Source organism: Microcebus murinus, chromosome 4, assembly GCF_040939455.1.
Source record: "Microcebus murinus isolate Inina chromosome 4, M.murinus_Inina_mat1.0, whole genome shotgun sequence".
NCBI lineage: Eukaryota > Metazoa > Chordata > Mammalia > Primates > Cheirogaleidae > Microcebus > Microcebus murinus.
This window is the reverse complement of record NC_134107.1, coordinates 88701975-88722923: the sequence shown is the minus strand read 5'-3', so window position 1 is coordinate 88722923 and position 20949 is coordinate 88701975.

Here is a 20949-nt window from a genome sequence, read left to right as displayed (position 1 = left end):
ATTTCCTTTCCTGATAGAATTTTCCAGAATTTAAATGGCCAATGCTAAGGGCGGGGGAAAAAAAACTCTCTAAAGTTAGTTCGAAACCTATGGGATCAAAAGGACAAGAGTCTTGTGGCTGAGATACAGGCATCTTGGGACTCATTTTGTACCAGATGTTTTGTTGCCACTGAGGTCTCTTTCCAAGCGTCTCTGCTGTGCCTCTCAGCTCTCTCTGTTCTGTACTTTACAGATAGCTCGAGTTTCCCAGAGCCTGGGGCTTGGTGATGAGAGCTTATTCATTATTTCAACAAATATTTACTAGCTACCTACTACAGTCCAAATACCATGCTAGGAACTTAATATAAAGGCACGTTGATTGCTGCTTTAAAATCCACATAATTTGTGGTTGACTTTCTGACTCCATCTTAATTCCTTGCTACTATACAACCTCAGGAGTTTTTGATAGACTTTTAAGGAATGTTTCCCCAGGCCTTGGATCCTCCAGGTACAGTGGAAAAAGAACTGGGTTCTTACGCCAGCTCTGCTGCTAACCTGCTTTGGGCCAAGTCTAAGTCACAAAAACATTCAAGCTCTCAGCTTCCTCTTCTGTCCCGTGGACTTAATCTTTCCTCCCCTGCCTCTTTCACAGGATGCTGGGAGGAGTCGATGAACTAACACCTGTGAAATCACTTTGAGATATGGCTCATTGGTGACAAGCCAGCACTCAGCAAAGAGGGGGCTTCCATGTGACCCAGGGTTTCTGATGCAGCCTGGCTTCCTCAGCCATCTCTGCGTCAATCAGCTGTCACTGCTCCTTCTCCTCAAACCACGTGAATTTTAAAAGCCGGCACAAGCTCATCTGGAATTCACATACCCAAGCCTCAAACAGACAAGGACGACGTGAAATTGGAAATACAGGAAGATGGCAGGTGGCACTGCTCTCTGTGAAAAATGAGCATTGTGGAAACAGCCTCGCCTCTCCCCAAGATGCCTGACATTGTGGATGATTTGTAATGCTCTCACCGAAAAGCCCTCATCCCCATGAACACATTTTGAAGATAGAAATCAATCTTACCCTATGACAGGGAGAGAAAAATCTGTTAGGAAAAATGAAGAGGAGAAAAACCACCTAATTCTGGGATCCTTTCTACTAAATAAATGGGTTCCAGGGAACTAAGGCTGGATCCATATTTTTCCCTCAGTCTTGCCATGTACGGAGCAGCTGCAAGAGGTGAGATTGAAGAGAGAGACTGTCTAGCCAGCCCCACCAGCTTCCAGCTTTTCCATCTCAATAATTTAGGCTGGCTGCCAGCCACGGCATTTCATACTGGGTCAGCATTTGCCTCTGTCAGGCAAAGAACTAAAACTCTCACAGAACCATTCACAACTACGCACTATGATGCATTGGGCATTACTACGCAAGTATTGGCTGCCACCATAACCTTGGGATATTTGTGATTTTTAAAATAAGGCAGCAACACACGGAGGTTTAATTTAACCCCCACAGCAAGATGAATTCTGCTTCTCAGACCTGCAGCCCCTCAAGAATAATGTCACCATGAGGCACACTGGAGCCCATAGCTGAAAATCATCACAGAACACATTGCAGTAAGAATTCAGCCAATTTTAGATTGAGGTAAATTATTGAATCAGGCAGAAATCAGGAAGGGGTACTAAATAAAGCCAGAATTCTAGATTTTGGTTAATCTATAATATGATGTTTACAGATGACACTATATAATATCTACTATTTAATCATAGTGTATGTGATGGTATACATATTATATACTGGCAATTATTTGTAGCATAAACATATTTTACATAGCATATATTTGGAATGCATGGCATGTGTATTAAAGCCTTATTACCTAGTAGCTCATATTTGAATTTTCTACTAGAATATAAATTTTGAGATGATATTACTTTCTAATTTCTAAATAATTATAGCAATCTAAAACATCAGCAAGATGAAAGAAAATCTGGCTGTCCTTAGATACTACATATATATATATATTTTACAGTCATAAATTTTAGTTGCAATATTCAGGGTGTGTATTTACCGTGCAAACTGTACATGTGAAAGAATTTGCAGGCACACAAATAAAAAGATATAATAATAAAAGACAAAAAAACTAGCAAAGTGGAGGGAAGGAGACAAAAGGTGTGTGGTCAGGGAGTTAGAAAGTCACTTCCATGAAGAAAAGTCTAAAGTTGATTCTTAGCAGAGCAGGTTTACAGACTGAAAAGCTCCCATCTTTTCCAGCTAGGTAGGATGTCCATAGCCTCTTACAGTGAGTGTTGCATTATGTTATGGAGAGTTTCAGAAAAGCCACCTGAAGAACAGGTCTCGTTATGAAAAGAGAGAAGGGTTGGTGTCCAAAGCAGCGTTACCTACCTCCCTGTCTTCTCCCCAACTTCATCTCCCAGCCCACTCCTGAGAATCACATGAGCATATGCTCTCTTTCCCAGGGCCCTTCCAGCTTTTCCATGTCTTAGGAGCTTCTCCGCTGGAAAAAAACATTCATCGACAGCTGGTCTAGAGAAAAGCAATAATGTAAGAGCTCACAGGGGGTCAGCAATTCAGTAAAAAGCCAGAGAGCTAGGACATATCTGGGGCATCTGAGCACATGCTAGAAAGAAGGCACACCCTGATACACCTGAAGGACTCAAGGAACAAGATAGAACATGGCCCTGGGAGTTACCTGGCTATGTCCTGTACGTGCCAAGAAGGAAAGGTGCTGAGACTTGAGATTTCCTTAAAATGCAGTCATGAAAAAAGGAGGAGCTGATTGGATGGAAAGAAAGGGTGTATTGAAGAAATGCTGTGGTGACTTCAGGAAAATAAGAGACACTGTAGGGCCATGTGAGAACGTTCTGGCAATGACAGCAAGCTCTAGAAGAGGCCCAGCACCTGATGTAAATACCTTGAATCCAAGACAGTAAATATCCTGGCAAAATTCCATCATTTACATTCTACATTTCAATTCTCTAATTTCCAAGAGTCAAAGACAAATCAAGAGATAACTCACCTAGCACTCTGGGAGGCTGAGGCAGGCAGATCATTTGAGCTTAGGAGTTTGAGACCAGCCTGAGCAAGAGTGAGACTCCATCTCAAAAAAAAAAAAAAAAGAAAAAGAGAAATATAACTCAACCTGACTATCTTCCCTATAATGACTTCAATCCTGCGGATGCCCAATGATATTACAAAGATTGAAAGCGTCGCTGCATATATTCAAAATCAGCTATAATTAATTCAGAAACCGGAGAGAGAATTTTTTATACATAAAAAGAAAGAAACCACAATTTTAGTCATACCCATATTTTCCAAGTGCCTCTGCCAATGATATAATACAAGCAAGGAGTCCATATGGCAATTAAGTGGGTTATCTACAAGCTTCCAAGTCTAAAGGTCTTTTCAATAAGATATGAAAGGCTACTTGAAAGAATTTGAGGTCCATCTCTGACACTAGTGAGCTTTGCATTTTAAAACTATTCCTCCCGCAGTCAGCAAATATTCTTTACCCAATCCAAAAGCCATGAATAAATGAGCATAGAATCAACACAGCTGAATAAGAAAAAAATATACTCCCCAAGTATTGGCTACCACAGCAATGTACTCAACCAAGATTATGGTAAAGGGGTGTCTTAAGTGTGAAGACTCGGCCATAAAGGCCTTAATGTAGAGAGTAAAGATGAAAATATACAGTCAGACCCAGTTTCGAATTTCTGCATGGTGTTAACAGCAAAGGGCAGTAACTCCTGAGCCTAGTTCAAAGCCTTTTATTTCTTAGGCCCAAGTGTGGTAGGTTGAGCCTAGTTGCCTGGAAGAAAGAACATAAGCTTTGGATCTTACTCCAAACCCCAGCTTCATCTGTGGATAAGTTGCTTCCTTCTCTGAGTCTGTTCCCTTCTTTTGCTGTCAGTGTCAATTGTTCTGTTTGAAGGGCTAGGATGATGAATCAATAGGGAAATATGTGTGAATCCCTTAGCATAATGCTTAGCACACGTTAGCTCTCTCCCACACTTCCGACACCAATGTTTGGGACTATACCTAGGGACGGCAGATGAGGCTGTTGGTATTTAGTGGAAAAAATAGTCGGCTAAGAATTAGTGACCTTGCTCTCACACCAACTATCTCTCTGGCCTCGGACAGTCATCTCACTTCCCATCGCATGCAAAATGGACTAGATAATCTCTGAGATGTGCTCTGGCGATAGGAGAATTCAGATTCAAAGATGGGAATAGGTGAAAGTGCTAGAAGAAAAGTGTCATATCTAGGGTTGTAGAGAGAAATCAGCCTTGGGGTCCACCAGATTTGCTGAACAAGGTCAGAACTGCAGCCATCTCAGGACCTGAAGATTCTGGATCCACCTTTTATTATACCCCAAGGCAGTCTGGGGGTTGGGGGAAAGGAGAGTGAGAGAAAAGAGGTGATCCTCCTTCTCTGAGATTATGGCTGCAAGTTTCAGATAGAAGAGCCTCCTACCCAACCAAGACAAACTTGAAAGCACTGAGCCATTTTGACCCTAATGGGCTAATCCAGATGAGACTCTATAATGAAGCTCCAGAATGTTCCCCACATGCAGTAAATAGGCAGCGAGGAAGCATTGGAGAAGGAAAGTGAAAAGTGGCAACCAGCTTTGGAGATGTATTGGCTTGCCACCCACCTTCAGCATACACACACATACTTCTATGCCCTGCATGTCTGGGCAGGGGTCCATGGCCCTAATTCAAGTATTATGTGCCCCTCCTCCCCATCTAGCAGCCTAAACCCTGTCTAGAGCAGCAGCATCTCATTTAAGGTCAATAAGAGGGGTTCGAGCAACTTAAATGGGGATGGGAGGATGTGCCTAGCTGGGCTAAAGGTGTCACAGCCTGTTCTTCAAAGTGTCTGGGCCTCAAGAATAAACACCCCACAAAGGAGACACATTTAACATCATGTCATAAAACTTGAGAGAGAAGTGACTTCCCCCCACACTTTGTACCTCTCCACACATAAATGCACGCAAACACTTGCCCATTAACCAGCAGAAATAGCACATCGGGACTATTTCAGAATAGTATCTGAAACATAATAAAGTGTTTTTAAAAGTAATCCACAAAAGGACAGTTCTCACCAGTCATCCTTGAAAATGCTCCACCTCCAGGCCCAGAAACCTCCCAGGAGCTTACAGGTAGACAGTGCCAAGATCAGCTCAATCTCTCCCTAGGCCCAGCCCATTTTCTGCGGCACATGTGTGCACTCCTCCACTTTCTCCATCCCTCACACCCACTCTTCCTCATTCATGCCTCTGCCTGGCCAATTCCCACACATTCTTAAATGTCAATATAAATGTCCCCTCCTTCACAAAACCCATGGTTGGCTCAAGTTCCCTTCCTGTGTGCATCTTCACCGATATTAGCATTAGCTGACGGCATTGCAGTTGCATGTTGACTTGTGTCTATCTTCTCCACTGAACTTGAGAACAGAGACTATGTCTCTAGCACCTCACACAGTGTTGGCATATAGAAGTGTTCAATAAACATTTGTTGAATGAATGAACAAATCTGAACTAAATTAATGGTTGGGATAAAAAAAAAAAAAAAGAATACTTAGGTGTACTGAGGAACGAACCAACAAACCTGGTGAAAGGGAAGTAGAAGTGCCCTGGCATGAAAACTGGGTGTTCTCCCTAGAGTTCACAATGAACCTGCTAGGTGACTGCAGAGCCAGAGATGGGTGCTGCTGAATGGGCAATGTCAGAGGGCAGAGGAAAGAGTAGCAAAGCCAAACCAGCTGCTCCTTGTAAGAAAACGGGAAGGAACCACCATGTATATATGACTATCCCTTAAGGGAACCACATGGTGGTTCCTTGTATACATGCTGGAGCATTTTCAAGGAAGAATGGGCTCCAGCTCCACCCAGGATGATACAATAGGTAGTTCATCATTTTTTATGGCTGAGTAATAGTCCATTGTGTACATAAACCACATTTTTTTAATCCACTCATGTATTAATGGGCACTTGGATTGTTTCCACATTTTTGCAATTGTGAATTGTGCTGCTTATAAACAATTGAGTACAGATGTTTTTTTTTCATAGAATGTCTTTTTTTCCTTTGGGTAGATATCCAGTGGTGGCATTGCTGGATCGAACTTTTAAACTTTTAGTTCTTTGAGGTATCTCCATACTACTTTCCATAGAGGTTGTACTAGTTTGCAGTCTCACCAGCAGTGTATGAGTGTTCCTATCTCTCCACATCCACTCCGACATTTGTTGTTTGGGGACTTTTTGATAAAAGCCATTCTCCCTGGGGATAAGTGATATCTCGTTGTGGTTACAAGACATGTATTATCATCACCTTCTTACAGATAAGGAAACAAATGCTCTGAGAGGCTAATAACTTTCCTATGTCAAATCCATAGCAAAGTTGGTATTAGAACTTGGACCTTCTGATTCCAGAGTCCACTTTTTTTTTCACTCTGCCTCATTGCTTCTCCATTTTTCATAGACCCGGATGTCCATTTCCACATTCTGGGAAATGAGATGCTTGTAGCTAGGAAGCTGGGCACCCTGGAAGCCATGGTATTTGATGTGGAGTGGTAGCACTGAATCAATAAACAGATGAACAGACATTCAAACCCATTATCTATGGCTTGCAAAAGGCTTATGTTGTCAAAGATCTTCTTGTATTTGAAAATAGCTTCAAAGAAAAGAATAAAATTCAGAGAAGGGAATGCAAAGGAGAAAGAGAAGAGCAGAGCAGAGTCAAGAAAGCCTTCTCCAGATTGATGATTGATGAAACAAAATTATACGAAAACATCACAGTACTCACCCAATCACTCACTGAAAATGTGTCCCAAAAAGCAGGGCCATCTTTACCTGTCATTATCAACAAGGACATGAATCAGCCATCCAACCATCAGAACACAGCCTCCTGCTTCCAAAGACAAAGGTACTGAGTGTCAAGAGAAAAGCTTAGTGGAAATGAAAATGCATCCAATTCCCAGTCAAATGAAAATGCTATGGGCCCAGGGCCAAAGAATATTCTTGGCCTGGATGGTGTTCACCACCCTAAATTTAGCCAACTGGTGAGCTTTTTTTAAAGGAGCATCTTGTTCAACCTTTTGCAAGCCAGAGATTTACCTCCTAATGCACAGCTTGCTTCTCCCTGAAGCTGGAACACACTGTCCTTGGCTTTGTCATCTGTGGAAGAAGCCATGCCAACAAAAGCTCTGCTGTTATCACCTAGCTCTGCTTGTCCAAGCTGAGGTGCTTTAAGGGCACAGCCAAAAAGCTCCCTTTCCCCAGTAATCCAGCCTTCCTCCCCAACCCTCCCTTATAACTGCAACATCATCTTAATTCTTATCATCAGAGATCCCTTCTTTTGTGTTAATCGCTCTAGCTCCAGAAATCACCATTTAAAATGAGAAAACTTTAAGGAGTGTTTTCATGTCCATTAGCATAACCAAGGTCTGTGCAGATTCTGCTGTTGCTTGCTTCGTTTGATCCTTATGACAACACTGTGAAGACTGAGAGGCAGCACGCAAGGTTGAAAAAGCATGAGACTCTGGCATCAGACCTGGAAGGAAAGCTTCACTCTTCCACCCAGACAGGCCTCAGTTGCTTCCTATGAAAAGTGGGGATTATTGACATCTATCTATCTTTGCTCAATAAATGTAAGTTAATATTATTTTTAGGTGGTTATTAATTTTAGGAATTTTTAGAGACAGAAGAACTGAAAGGTTAAATGCATAACTCTGGAGAGCCAGACATAGAAACTAGGAGCCAGAGACAGTTTTAGAGAATTGGTGACTAAACGTGGTTTCAAAACACAAGTGATACTAATATCAGGCCTGTGGGAGTCCGAATCAGGAACTGCCAAGAAAGGAAGTGGGGACAGGAAAAGGAGATGCAGGGCCACCCGGCTGACCTAGGGCAGTGACGTACATATACTCAGTCATGTTGCAGGTCATCTTGTGGTCACATCTCTGAGTCTCTAATAACTACTCTCATTATGAGCACTGATAAATGTTTATTAAGCACAACTGTGTACTAAGTGATGATCAAGAGAACAAGTTGGGGGCACGTGGGGTTACAGTAAGTTTCTCCCAAACTTTGGGAGAGGACAAGAAAATATCGTAAAGCCAAAACTAATAAAACTCACCTCATGAGGGGTGGTGGCAGCCATGTGCAGAAGTGACCCACCATAGGAAATGGTAAATATGCTCTCCCAGGAAGGGAGAACAGAACAAACAGGAAGAGGAAGAGAAATCTCTCTCTCTCTCTCTCTCTCTCTCTCTCTCTCTCTCTCTCTCTCTCTCACACACACACACACACATACACACACATTTACTAATCAAAAGAGCCCACTGAGTGAGTGTCCAGCACAATGAAAGAAAAGTGATCTGCACTTTCGCACATTTTCATGACATTTCAGAGTCTGGGATTGAAAAGAATATCTAACTACTCTTAACTCTTCCAAAGGTAAAAATAGAATAATGCCTTCCAAATTTGGTGGAAAAATGATTTCTAACTAAGAATTCTATACCTATCCAATCTAAGACCCAAATGTAGGACAGAATGAAGGCATTTTCAAGGAAGGATGGCATGAGATGGGGGGAGTAGTTGCTGGTTAAAACTTTGTATTTTCTTCTCAGGAATGGGAAGCCACAGTAGGACTCTGACCAGAGGAGTGACATGATCTGACCTATATGTGATCTTATAGTCTATTTATCTGATATTAGTATAGTCACTCTGTATCTGTTATGATTGCTGTTTGCATTGTATGTCTTTTTGCATTCTTTTACTTTCAATCTATTTGTATCTTTGAAACTAAAGTGTCTCCTGAAGACAACACATAGTTGAGTCATGTTTTATTGGTTTGTTTTTTTTTAATCTAGCCTGACAATCTCTTCCTTTTGATTGGATTGTTTAATACATTCATGTTTAATATTATTGTTGTCATGGTTGGATTGCCAATTACCATTCTGCTTTGTGCTTTCTATATGTCTCATGGCTACCTTGTTTATATGTTTCCTCTTCACCATCTCCTTTGTGTTAAGTGAATATTTCCTGGTATGGGATTTTAATTCCTTTAATGATTCTTAGCTATGTATTTTTAGTTATTTTCTTAGTAGTTGCCCTAGAGCTTATAATATACATCTTAACTTATCAGAGTCTACTTCAGATTTCTAGTAACTTAATTACAGTAAAATATTGAAATTTTCCTATATTGCTCCATTCTGTCTCCTTTTTTTTTTTTTTTGGTGTTATTATTTACATATTAAGACCTATACATGTTACAAACCCAATGATACATTGTTATAATTATTGCTTTTTATAATAGTATGTCTTTTATGAAACCTAAGAGAAGAAATGAGAGTACAAACAGTTTTTAAAATATGAACCTTCTCATTTGCCAATCATGGTTATCTTCATTCCTTCCTATGTATTTTAATTACTATTTGATGTCACTTCCTCACTCCGATGTAGTTTCATTCCTACTCCCTCCTTTGTTCTGTTCTTATCAAATATATCATATGTCTATATTATAGATCCAATAATACAAGTTTTTAGATACTGTTTTATTTTAAATCAGTTAGAAGAAAAAATAAATATGTAATAATAATAATGTCTTTTATCATTACCCACAGAGTTACTTTTACTAGAGCTTTTTGGTGTTTTTATGTAGATTCAATGACTGCTATCACTTCTTTTCAACCTGAAGAACTTCCTTTAGTTTTCTTTATAAGGCAGCTCTCACAGCAATAAATTCTATCAGTTTTTGTTTCTCTGAGACTGTCTTGATTTCACTTTCATTTTTGAAAGATAGCTTTGCTAGACATAATAGTTTTTCATGTTGGTTGTTTTTTTTTTTTTGTCTTTCAGTACTTGGACTATATTGTCACACTGCCTTTTAGCCTCCATTGTTTCTGATATGAAGTCTGTTCTTAGTCTTATTACAGTTTCCTTGTCCATGATGCAATTTTTTTGCTGCTTTCAAGATTTTTCTGTTTATCTTTGGTTTTCCACATTTTGACTCTGACACTTCTGGATCTTTTTGCATTTTTCCTGATTGGAGTTCATTCAGCTTCTTAGATGTGTGTATTAGAGTTTTCCATCAAATTTGGAAAGTTTTTAGCCATGATTTCTTTGAATATTTTTTCTGCTCCTTCCTCACTCTCCTCTTCTTCTGGTATTGCCTGCATGTTGGTGTACTAAATGATATTTCACATTTTTCTGATAGTGTCTGTTTTTCTTTATTCTTTTTATGTTCTGTTTTTCAGATTGTGTAATCTCCATTGAGTTCTCTGATTCTTTCTTTTGTCCACTCAGATCTACTGTTAAGTCTCTCTAGTGAATATTTTATTTCAGTTATTGTACTTTTCAACTCTACAATTTATATTTGGTTTTTTGTATATTTCTATCTCTTTTTTATAGTCTCTATTTGATGTCATTGTTATCATACCTTCCTCTAAATCTTTAAACGTGGTTTCCTTTAGTGATTTGAACATATCTATAATAGCTACTTTGAAGTCCTTGTTGGCTAAGTTCATCATCTGGACCCCATCAAAGGTAGTTTCTATTATCAGCTTTTTTTTTTTCTTATACATGCATTACACTTTCCTGTTTCTTTGCATATCTTATAATTTTTGTTGAAGATTATACACTTTAGATAATATATTGTAGCCCCTTGATGCTGATTTCCCCAACATGGGTTGTGTTATTGTTCATTTGGTCATGTATTGTTTGTAGTGACTTGGCTGGACTAATTCTCAAAGCCCATTCCCACCACACATATAAGTGTGTAACTCTGATGTCCCTGCTCAGATTCTTTTTCTGATTTTACCTCTCTTCCTGGTTTCTATGGGTGACTCTTGGGTCTGTGTGAACCACTTTTTGGTCAAAAGTCCTGCGTAAGCCCCCTTAGCAAGTTAGATATACACTCTTTACCATTAGAAGAGCATGTGGTCGAGAGAGTGTTTTCACAGTCCAGGAAGTTTACAGTTTTGCTCCAAGTTCAGCCAGGGGCTAGTACCTCAAAGTTTCCTTCACCATCAGCTCCTGAGAAGGCATGGAGTCTTGGGTATGCATGCAGTCTTGCAGACTACCAGGGAAGGGTGTAATTTTATTTTGAAGCTTGGATTCCTAGGAATCACCCTGGTTCAGAGCAACTTATTATTTAGTCAATGTTGGGTCATAGGTTGTGTTTAAGTCCCTGGAGGGGAGTAAAGGAAGTAAGGCTCCCACATTTTGCTGATGGATCACTGTGTGGCTTGGTAATGCTTTCAAGTCGACCCCACATTCCACTTTCCTGAGTGGGTGCAGGCACTTATGCACAGCCTATTGGACCTCCAGGAATGAGTGTGACCTGAGAGAGCCATCCTGGATTACCTCTCTGTCTACTAATAATAACATGAACCTACCAGCCCTTCTTAATTGCTCTCCACGAAGATATTCATTGTTTTCCAAAAAAACCTCTAAAAAGACATGAACTTCTCCATACTCTGTTCCAAATATAGTCAGTTCCCACAAGCAGAGTTGTGGGGCTTGCTGTATTTAAAGCCCACCTCTTTCCCTGGGTAGAATTCTACACCATTTTACTAGAGCTGGGGGCTCTAGGGGTGGTGCAGAGGGGCAGAGGGTGAAAGGGAGTAGTCCCTGGACTCATAAGCTTTCCCCTGCTGGTGGGAAACCTCCACTCTACAGGCAAGCTGGGGCTGGGGCAGGGGCACTTGGGGCTTCTGTGTTCTTGGCCTGCAATGCCTAGGACAAGTGGGAGATGGGTGAGAAACGGCAGCACCAATCTTCTCAGCGGCACCTGCCTAAAGTAGTGCTTGTGTGACAGGGGCTGAGAGGGTGGAGAGGCAAGTAAGAGACTCTGGTAGCCTTTCCCCCCTGCCACGAGAATGAAACAGTAGCCCTAGACTAGGAGCTGGGGTCACACAGATCCCCGATGACCCCCTGGCTTCCTATAGCTTCCCACAGTCTGAGCCAGAGTTAGGAAATGTTTGTGCAAGAACAAGCAAGACAAAAACTGAAGGGCTGAAGTCCCGTGGGGAGGACAAAGGTGCACGGTGGGTGGAGAAGCAATATGGTTCCTGCCATCTCCGCTCAGGTCTGTGGTCATGAGAAGTGCCCCAAAGGTGCTGGCAGCTTGGTGCTTTGTCCCCAAGAAGCTCCCAGTTTCTGGCAGCAGTAGCTTCGGGTTTGTGGGGGTAGAAAGGCTCTCCAGCAGCTCTGGAGCCTGCTGACTGCCAGGGATGTAAGACGGGGAGAAACAAACTGCTCCACCCACCCTTTCCCCTGGACTCCAAGCCTCTCATGTCAGGGATTGACCTCTGCCAATATCTTGCTCCTTCTTGTTCTGCTCTGCAACTTCTTCCCGTGGAATCTCTTGTAGGTTCTGGCACTTTTCCTTTTTCAAATTCATGTTTTTAAAACAGTAACTTTCCCTATCATCTGGAGAAAAGGAACAGAGTAGAGGCAGTAAGCCCCACACTAAAATGCCCATAATTATTATTTACAAATGCAATACCTTTAATATGGCCTGATGCCCAGCAGTGCTCATGTATGTCAGCTTTCTTCCTCAGGGACTGGGGTCCTTTAAGAGGAAGACTGTCCCCCAGTGAGAGGACCCCAGATATTCTGATATGCCCCCCAAAAAACTGTTCTTGCTTGTCAATTTCATTTTTAGCCAAGGTTTTCCAGCGCCAGCATAGACAGACTGCCAGTCTTCTTCAAACTAGCCTGCTCCTCCTGTTAAGAGGCCCTTGAACTTCCTGATCAGGGCCTAACCCAGTTCCCACCTGCCTTCCCACTCAAGGATTTTCCCTCTTCGCTTCAGATTTCTCAGTCTCAATACTCCTCTTTGCAAAAGCACCTGCCAGTTCCAACTTAGCTTTTACTGTCTCTACACCTACAACCTCTTCCTGTATTTATTATTGGCTCCTCTAAGTCTCATATCACTTGTCCCGGCCACCTAACCCCCACCCCTGCCGTTGTGGTTCCCTCAATCCAGCTACCTCTGGCCCTCTCACTGGCTTTACACTTCTCTTTCAGTTTCTCCTAATCTCTGGCTGTATTTTCCCAAGACACCTAAGCTTGCTCTCTGTTTATCCTGGTGTTTGCTTGCACTGATGGCTAACACACACACCTGAATTTCATTCATTATTTATGCCTCCCTCCTGCTTCCCTACCTGGTACTGGTTCAGGGACTTCTTAATGAGTCTTCTGCATTAAGTCTCTGTCCTCTCACCACAGCTCAGCCTACTCTAGATGTCTCACTTGTTTCCAGTTACCAGTGCCTGGTAGTTATCTCAAATCTACTACTATCATGCTATCCTCTGCTTTTAATTCTGGTCTTGTTGTCCTATTTATCCTATATCCAGTTTCTTTGTCCCAGTTGCTTGCCCTGCTCTATATTCCAAAGCCAAAAATTTATCTCTATATCTCTGTTTGCCCTAATGTTGTATGACTAGAAATTTGCCACTTACGTAGCATTAAGTACAGCATACAAAGTAACCCAAAACAAAGAAGCCCTTAGTAGATCATAGTGGTTTCAAAATAAACCAAAGTAAAGGATGGAATCAGACTATGATAAAGATAAATATTATCTAAAAGAGTGAAAACTCCATAAGGGCAAGGATGTTATTTTATTTATCACTGCATCTTCAGCACCTAAATCAATGCTTGGCACATAATAAGTTCTCAATGAATGTTTGTAGAATGAATGAATGAATGAAAGAAAAACTAGGTTCAATAGAATTCAGCTGAAAGCAATCATTAGCAACAAAACATTTTTACATTTATATCCCAATTAGTCAAGACTTCTTGATATATTGATCACATTCTTATAGTGTCATTGATTATTTTTAAGACATAAATTTCTGTTATCTTAGCACCCTGAGATAATGCATTCATTTATTCATTCTCCAGTGTCTACTCCCACTTGAATCTTAAATTTTTTTTGCTTTAAACTCTACTCAAATCATTTGACATCTGAAGATTTTGTTCAGCAAAATAAATAGAGCTAGTCCAACTCTAATCTTAGGTTCACCACTTAAAACATCATAACTTTGCCTGTTGAACTCAAAGGCAAGATAGGAGGGGTTTGGTGAGAGACTTTGGTCCTTTGAAAATGGTGTTTTAGATAAGAGGATGGTTTGGGTGTTGGTCAGATCTGAGCTTTCATGTAAAGTATTTGTCTAGCTCTAATCATTAGCTCCACTAAGCATAGATGCTGCTACAGCTATGTATACTTCCCCCTATAGCCATGAACACCTGTGTCTAGTACTGTATGTTCTTCCTAATGTGGGCAGGAATTTTTTTGATGTTTCTCTAAATTTGTGAGGCTTTTAATCAATTTTCATACTTATATAAAGAAATGTATCAAGTTGAAAAGATGACAGAGTTGATCCACTCTGTGTAAATACCACTGGAGAGAAAGGTAATACATTTTGACCAGTTTCATTTTTTTTAAATTTCTGACCACTAGCATAAGTAACTTCCACTTTCTCCCCAAAAGATTAACAAAAATTGATTTATTTTAGCCAGGTCTGGTAGGAGACCAGAATGCATCTCTTTAATAGGTCATATTATCATAATTTAAATTAATGTTCTTCCATGGATTTTCATATGACCATTTTTATCCCTGATGATCTTTGCAGTAACTTTTAAAGGGCTGAAATTTAGGATTTAGAAATCCCTGAGGAAAAGAGGTGCTAAGTTTAATTAATTTTATGTCATGCTTTTGGGTGTATGACATTCTTCAATTTTATTTCACCCAAGAAAGACAGCAAGGTTACAGATGCTACCACCATTCATCCAACATGCTTGGTCCTGGGGTCCCTTCAGAGCTTCTGAGAAACTTTTCTTCATAAAAGTATTTAAACAATAATAATAACAATTTCCATCAAGAGCACTTTTTATCACTATAGCATATCTGAATAGCTAACATATCACAATAATATAAGTAACTCCATGCATAAGCAGAGGGTGGGAGGAGGAAGCCAGGCAGCACCTCTCCCACCTACCAGCTCTCTTTATCCTCCCCTTGTCTAGCCTGTCCCTTACTTGCATCCATACCGAATAGCTATGACGAGACCTAATTCTGGGTTTAAGTCTGCTTTAACGTGCTGCCTATGAATTGAAGGGTACCACATAGTGGCCTTCCTACTTCGCTTGAAATGCATGGATCAAAAGAATTGCAATCCAGGAGGCCACCTAATACAATTTTCTTCCTGAGATTCAAATTCACCATACAATTCCCCCACATTAAGGGGGCTTATGCACAGAACTCCTCCAATTAAAGATATCTAATTCCTTAGGAGCATTAATTAATTTAACAACCAGTTAAACAATAATAAACCAGAATGGCTTCCCCAAGGCCACAGTTAAAAGGCATATTACTGGAGAACAAAGCCCTTGGGATTCATATAATCACTAGGATGACCTGAGCTAGTATTCACGGAAACCCAGCAGTGTTAACTACCATGAGTCCTGACTTAGGCCCAGCCCCCAGACAGGAAACAGAAATGAAGTAGAAATCCTCAGCAGTACAGGAGGTTGACATCATGGGGAAAATAGTGTTGAGGCTGGTGCATAAATACATGTTCAGGCAGATTGCTCCTGAGTGGCAGGAAACAAGATGGTATCTAAGTCAGGAGAACAAGGATAGGAAGAAAAGGAACCAGGCCAGATGGTAGAGATCTATGCCAGCCAGTCTGCAGCTCAAAGGTAGATATCTAAGACGAAGCAGATTTCGTGCTGAATCAAACTCTCAACTAATTTATCGAGGTGTTTAAAGAATCTGCCCTTTGAAAACTCTACTCAGTTTGTATTTCCTTTCTTTGTTTCACTTTGTTTTACATCTTTTATTTTTTCTAGGTCTTAAGACCCATCACTCTCCTGAATATCCCTCAATATCTTATGCCAGCATTCCACTCCATAGATTACCATTCCCTAAATATAAGATCTGAGATAAGAAACAGGTGTCCTTAGATGGAGTATTCCAGTATGCCCATCCCAATCTATTTCATGTGCTTCAGAAGACAGCTAGGTAAACTTTATGCAGCCTTTGATTTCATGAACAGGAACTACCAGTGATGCAAGCTGAAGGAGCTAACTCTAGATGTCAGTCAAATGCTCCTTCAGTGTCTTCATGGAAATGAGCCTTGAGAATCAGAACCCTCCCACCTGCCAGACACTCGATAAATATTTTGTTTTGTTTTGTTTTGTTTTAACATTTTGGTTAGATTTTATATAAGTGCGACGTGCATTGTCTAGGGGATGGACACACTTGAAGTTCTGACTGGAGAAGGAAGGGAAGGCAAGAGCAATGTATGTAACCTTAACATTTGTACCCCCATATTATGCTGAAATAAAAATAATAGAAAGAAAGAAAGAAAGAAAGAAAGAAAGAAAGAAAGAAAGAAAGAAAGAAAGAAAGAAAGAAAGAAAGAAAGAAAGAAAGAATCAGAATAAATGGGAAGGAAAGGATTCCTAACAGAAAATATTTCCTTTAAATATGAGTATCAAACAATGCAGTAGTTTCCACCATGTTACAACCATTTATGCAAGAAAAATTTTCTGCATAACCCTCAATTATAAATGAAATAAAGGTACAGTTGCTCTGGTTGCAGTGGCCCTTAGGAATCCATAATTTCACAGAGTTTGTCTCCCCTCTTCACCTTCTCCTCCTGTTTCTTCCCTAGCAGCTGCTTCTGAGGCATATGCATAGAATTCCAGGGCTATTTAAACAAAAGATTTGAAAAATAGTGGCTGGTAATTAATGTACAGGCTTCAGAATCAAGAAATGCTAGTTTCAAATCCCACTTCTTCTATTTATCACCTGTGTGAATTTACACAAATTAACCTAAGCTTCTATTCCTCACCTAAAAAATGCAAATAGCAATAGCAACCTTAAGGCCTGTTTTAGAGGTTAGATAAGGCAATGCATGTAAAATATTTAGCATTGCTTGGCCTACAGTAAGAATTCAATAAATGTCAGATATGACAATTATTAAAATGACACATTCTTAACCCCAGGGAAAGGGAAGAGGGGAACAGGAGAGGGGTAAAAACCTACCTATCAGGTACAAGGAGCACTATTTGGATGATGAGCACACTCATAGCCCTGACTTAGCATTATAAAAGGTATCCATGTAAGAAAAACATTTGTACCCTCTTAATATTTTGAAATTTAAAAAAAGAACTCTAAGAATGCTAACAAAGAGTTTTGTAAAAATGAAAGCAAGAATTTGTAACTGTTGCCCTTAAAATCTTCTAGAATATTGTTCCCCAAATCATGTTCATTATCCTCATGAAATATTTCATGAACATAAATCCTTGTGGTCAAATCTATTAGGAAGATGCCACGTCTAATAAAGCCTCCTAGAGACTCACAATGTGTAATCAGGGCTAAGTGTCTGGGGCAGAGGCCTACCCACAGGTAAATTTCACGTTAGCAAGATCCCTCTTGCTGGAGAGTGGAGAATGGGATGGGGCAGGCAGGACTGATGACAGGGACACTAGTTAGGAAGTCACCACAGCAATCTAGAGGAGAGATAATGATGACCTGAACCAGGGTGGAGCAAAGAAAAGTGATCAGATTCCAGAGGGAGTGGGGGAGAGGGCCAGGGATATGACAGGGTCAACAGTGAAACCCAGGCGTCTGGCCTAGATAATGGGACCAGTGGGGGTACCATCAATGGAAACAGAAGACAAGAGCAGGACCAGATTGAGAGGAGATGAGTTTCACTTTGCATTAGTGAGTCTGAGATGTATAGTTTGCAGACATTTTTCACTGCAAGTGACAGAAACGCCATTCAATCTAACTAGAGTAAAAAGGCGATATATTAACTAATATAATCGGGATAGAGAGGTGTGACTCAGCCTTGGGAATAGCTGGCACCAGGGACATGCACTCCTCCCTCAGGGCCAGTTTTCTCTGCCTCTACTCTTGTATCTGCCTGTGAGATGGCTTCGTTCCCTTCTCCTAGGGATGGGCTGCAGCAGCTCCGACTTAAAGCCTAACAATCAGAGGAGGAAAATTGAACTCTTCTGGCTGGGCCTGGTGGCTCACACCTGTAATCCTAGCACTCTGGGAGGCCGAGGCGGGTGGATTGCTCAAGATCTGGAGTTCGAAACCAGCCTGAGCAAGAGCGAGACCCTCGTCTCTACCATAAATAGAAAGAAATTAATTGGCCAACTGATAAATATAGAAAAAATTAGCTGGGCATGGTGGCACATCCCTGTAGTCCCAGCTACTCAGGAGGCTAAGGCAGCATGATTGCTTGAGCCCAGGAGTTTGAGGTTGCTGTGAACTAGGCTGATGCCATGGCACTCACTCTAGCCTGGACAACAAAGCGAGACTCTGTCTCAAAAAAAAAAAAAAAAAATTTAACTCTTCTCCACCAACGTGTTAGGAGAATATCATAGGTAAGTCCTCAGATTGGCCCATCCAGGGCCAGGAGGGCTGTGATTGACGTGGGAAAGGAGCAATTTTCAAAAAGAATAGGTACTATAACCAGGAGGAAGAGAAATTAATTTAGGGAGGGAGGGAGGGGTCGTTCACTACTGGGTACCTATGGGTCATCCAAATGACATTGTACAATAAGCAGTTGAATGCATGAGTTAATATTTAAATATAACTTTTTGAAGGATGTTTATTCAAAATACTATAACAATATTGAACACCCAGCTGTATGGTTCCATGTTCTCTTGTCATAACAATTTTGATGACTAATATTAGGAGAGCTCCTTGCCATTTACAAAGCCCTTTCTCTCCCTCTGTAACCATCATAACAATGCATGAAAGGAGGGCTTACCACCCCCGCTTTACATACGAGGCTGTGCTAACGCACAGAGAGGTTAAACGGCCGGTGGAGCCAGTACACAAACCCAGGCCTTTGGATATTAAATGTCATGTGTAATGTGGTCACAAATTTAATGCACACAACTCTGAGGTACAGATCTAGTCTTGCTAATACCTACTCATTTTGGGGGGGACTCATTTTAATTATTAGCTCTGTTTGGTTAAAACTTAGCCTACCCAGATAATTTAAATGGTTATTTTAGCAAGGCTTTGTCTCTGAGGGAAAAATGAAGTGTACACTAGTTCTCCTTCCCTTCCAAGATGGCAGGTCATTGCAGGAAATGAAGCATGTGGTTCATAGAAATGTTTGATTAAGGGAAGACAGTGTCCTTCCGCCCTACTGGACCCTTGGGCAAAGTCCCTTGTCCACTCTGTGGCTTGTGTTATTTTTCTTTCTGCTTGGCGAGAGCCCAATACCAAGCTGGTTAAGTGGGGGAAACCCTCAGCTCTCTCTGATACTAGAGAGCCTTCTGAGATCTGAGTGCCCCTCCCGCATGCCTTGCAAACCATGCTCAAAGCCACTTCACCCCCTGATGGAGCCACTCCTCTGAACAAATGCCTTAGCTGGACTCTCAGCTAAGTCTGGGACCTGTCTATACTACAGGGGACTCGAGGAAGCCTTAAAAAACTAAAAATTCAAAGCTTCTCAGCCTGACCTTACAGCCTACACCAAATTCCTTTTAGGTTTGGTGACATCCTCAGTTGGTGTAGACCAGCTTAATAGAAGAGTTTCAACTAAGGAGCGTGGCTGGGAGAAAGCCCTTCCCATTTAGGTCACCCTCACTTCTCTAAAACTCCTCTCCTCTCTGGGCTGAAGCTGGGCAAAGAGAAAAACAGGAACACACAGCTCTCTGCCTCTTTCCTCCTCTGTCTCTCCCCTCCATCTTCTCGTATGCCCTGGATTGGAAAGGGTGAGGTTTTCGCCATATCAGTGCTTCTCAATTTTTAGTGTGCATCAGAGTCACCCAGAGAGCTGTTAAAAAAAAAAAAAAAAGGAAGAAAAGATTGCTGATTCCTATCCCTAGAGTAAGTCTGAGGTGGAACTGGGGGATTTGCATTTCTAACAGTGATGCTGATGCCCACCCTTCTGGTCTTTGGAAGGTTCTTTGAGAAGCAGTACTGTGCATCATGCTTCCCCTTGCAGCCAAACCTCACTGCAAACAAAGGGATTTGTTTAAATCCTTTTAAAAAAACCTCTATGATCTGAATCCTCTCTTGCATAAGAGTGTTTTCTCTACATATTATCAGATCTGTGATATGAATTTTACAGGTTTAGATTTGTTAGATTAATTTAGTAGTCAATCCTTTCTCACAGCACAATGCCTTATTTTCAAGCCTGTTGCTTTACTGCATTCTATTTTGCATGTCAGAAGCTGAACATTGCCCTGTACAGTATCTTTGCATTCTTTCTGTAACCTTCCTAACATACCTGCAGGCAGATGGATATCCTTAGCTGAATGAGGAGAAAGTCATGAACTCAGAAAGAAAAGAAAAAGTCACATTAAAATATTTTCAAAAATATACCTCTTAGTTGTATTCTTTTGCCACTGCAGTTGTAGGAAAAATATTTCTTCCAAACAAATAAATTTTCCCCCTTCAATTAGAGCCGTATACTCATGGTACCTTCTCTGTTGACATAGAAGCTCAGTACTTAATTATAGGCTTCTTTTTAGTTATATCTTTTATCTAGATATTTTCTAGATAACCAACCCTCAACCAACTTTTTAGTCCTCTTCATTCCTGGATTCTTGTTCTTTTGCCTGTTTATAAAAATGTTAGGAAAAAAAGAACCCAAAATTTTAAGATGCCTATGTCTTTCATCGCTCACCAGCATAAACACCACTAAAGTTTCTTTTGAAAAAGTCTTCCTTTCTCTGCCATCTGAAAGAAGGAAAGGGAAGGGGTCTATGTCTAAGTTCATTTTCGCAAGAAAGAATCAGGACCCTAACCCAGAGTGAGGTGGTGTCAGGAATAAATAAAGGAGAGGCCCTGCCCTAAATGGAAAGGTATAAAAACAGAAGGGGCCGGGCGCTGTGGCTCACGCCTGTAATCCTAGCTCTTGGGAGGCCGAGGTGGGCGGATTGCTCAAGGTCAGGAGTTCAAAACC